This window comes from Oncorhynchus keta, chromosome 4 (genome assembly GCF_023373465.1).
Source record: "Oncorhynchus keta strain PuntledgeMale-10-30-2019 chromosome 4, Oket_V2, whole genome shotgun sequence".
Classification (NCBI taxonomy): Eukaryota; Metazoa; Chordata; class Actinopteri; order Salmoniformes; family Salmonidae; genus Oncorhynchus; species Oncorhynchus keta.
The window spans coordinates 72,822,863-72,825,362 of NC_068424.1; the positions used below are offsets into that span (position 1 = coordinate 72,822,863).

General features: G+C 59.0%; 1 pseudogene; it reads right to left on the bottom strand.

Annotated features, from left to right (window-relative positions):
* Positions 1–2,500, bottom strand: part of LOC118384003 (actin-binding LIM protein 3-like) — a 151,388-nt pseudogene that overhangs the window by 2,619 nt on the left and 146,269 nt on the right.

Here is a 2,500-nt window from a genome sequence, read left to right on the forward strand (position 1 = left end):
GGGGCAGGGGGGAGAAGGAGAGGAGGAAGAGCAGGGGGAGAAGGAGAGAGGAGGAGCAGGGGCGAGGGAGGAGGAGCAGGGGAGAGAAGGACAGGAGGAGGAGCAGGGGGAGGAGGCAGGGGGAGAAGGGAGGAGGAGGGAGCAGGAGAAGGAGAGGAGGGAGGAGCAGGGGGAGAAGGAGAGGAGGAGGAGCAGGGGGAGAAGGAGAGGAGGAGGAGCAGGGGGAGAATGAGGAGGAGGAGCAGGGGGAGAAGGAGAAGAGGAGGAGCAGGGGGAGAATGAGAGGAGGAGGAGCAGGGGGAGAAGGAGGAGGAGGACAGGGGGAGAAAGAGGAGGAGGAGCAGGGGGAGAAGGAGAGAGGAGGAGCAGGGGGAGAAGGAGAGGAGGAGGAGCAGGGGGAGAAGGAGAGGAGGAGGAGCAGGGGGAGAAGGAGAGGAGGAGGAGCAGGGGGAGAAGGAGAGGAGGAGGAGCAGGGGGAGAAGGAGAGGGAGGAGGAGCAGGGGGAGAAGGAGAGGGGAGGAGGAAGGGGGAGAAGGAGAGGAGGAGGAGCAGGGGGAGAAGGAGAGAGGAGGGGGGAGCAGGGGGGAGAAGGAGAGGAGGAGGAGCAGGGGGAGAAGGAGAGGAGGAGGAGAGGGGGAGAAGGAGAGGAGGGGAGCAGGGGAGGAGAGGAGGAGGAGCAGGGGGAGGAAGGAGAGGAGGAGGAGCAGGGGGAGAAGGAGAGGGAGGAGGAGCAGGGGGAGAAGGAGAGGAGGAGGAGCAGGGGAGAAGGAGATGAGGAGGAGCAGGGGGAGAAGGAGAGGAGGAGGAGCAGGGGGAGAAGGAGAGGAGGAGGAGCAGGGGGAGAAGGAGAGGGAGGAGCAGGGGGAGAAGGAGAGAGGAGGAGCAGGGGGAGAAGGAGGAGGGAGGAGGATGCAGGGGGAGAAGGAGGGAGGAGGAGCAGGGGGAGAAGGAGAGGAGGAGGAGCAGGGGGGAGAAGGAGAGGAGGAGGAGGCAGGGGGAGAAGGAGAGGAGGAGGAGCAGGGGGAGAAGGAGAGGAGGGAGGAGCAGGGGGAGAAGGAGAGGAGGAGGAGCAGGGGAGAAGGAGAGGAGGAGGAGCAGGGGGAGAAGGAGAGGAGGAGGAGCAGGGGAGAAGGAGAGGAGGAGGAGCAGGGGGGAGAAGGAGAGGAGGAGGAGCAGGGGGAGAAGGAGAGGAGGAGGAGCAGGGGGAGAAGGAGAGGAGGAGGACAGGGGGAGAAGGAGAGGAGGAGGAGCAGGGGGAGAAGGAAGGAGGAGGAGCAGGGGAGAGACAGGAGAGGAGGAGAGCAGGGGAGAAAGGAGAAGAAGAGGAGCAGGGGGGAGAAGGAGAGGAGGAGGAGCAGGGGGAGAAGGAGAGAGGAGGAGGAGCAGGGGGAGAAGGAGATGAGGAGGAGCAGGGGGAGAAGGAAGGAGGAGGACAGGGGGAGAAGGAGAAGAAGAGGAGCAGGGGGAGAAGGAGAGGAGGAGGAGCAGGGGGAGAAGGAGAAGAAGAGGAGCAGGGGGGAGAAGGAGAGGAGGAGGAGCAGGGGGAGAAGGAGAAGAAGAGGAGCAGGGGAGAAGGAGAGGAGGGGAGGACAGGGGGAGAAGGAGAGGAGGAGGAGCAGGGGGAGAAGGAGAGGAGGAGGAGCAGGGGGAGAAGGAGAAGAAGAGGAGCAGGGGAGGGAGAGGAGGAGGACAGGGGGAGGAGAGGAGAGGATGCAGGGGGAGAAATGAGAGGAGGAGGAGCAGGGGGAGAAGGAGAGGGAGGAGGAGCAGGGGAGAAGGAGAGGAGGAGGAGCAGGGGGAGAAGAAGGAGAGGAGGAGGAGCAGGGGGAGAAGGAGAAGGGAGGAGGAGCAGGGGGGAGAAGGAGAAGGAGGAGGACAGGGGAGAAATGAGGAAGGGAGGAGCAGGGGAGAGGAAGGAAATTTAGAGAGAATAAATGACATGAGGAGCATTATGGGAGATGCATAGAGGAGGATGACATTATGGGGAGAAAATGAGGGATGGAGACAGGGCATAAATGAGAAGGATGATGACAAGGAGAGAAGAGAGGATTTATTTACAGGCATAAAAGAGAGGGAGGAGGAGCAGGGGGAGATAAGGAGAGGATGGACATTATGCAGGAGAAAAGGACATGATGAAGGGATTATGCAGAGGGGGAAGACATTATGATGCACAGCATAAAGGATATTTATTTATTTATTGAGAAATGAAGATGAGATGACATTATGCATAAATGACAGGGGACATTTATTTAATATGCATAAATGATGATGATGAGGATGCAGGGGAGGAAATGGGATTATGATAACAGATGGGGAGGAGAAGGATGATGATGCATTATGCATAGGGAAGGGAAGATCAGGGGAAGGAGGAGAAACAGGATGATTATTTATTATGCATAAAAGGGAAGGATTTTTAGGGAGAATTATGCATAGAGGAGAACAGGGAGATGATTTAGGACAGGGGAGAAAGGAGAAGGAAGGAAGGATGCAGGGGGAAATG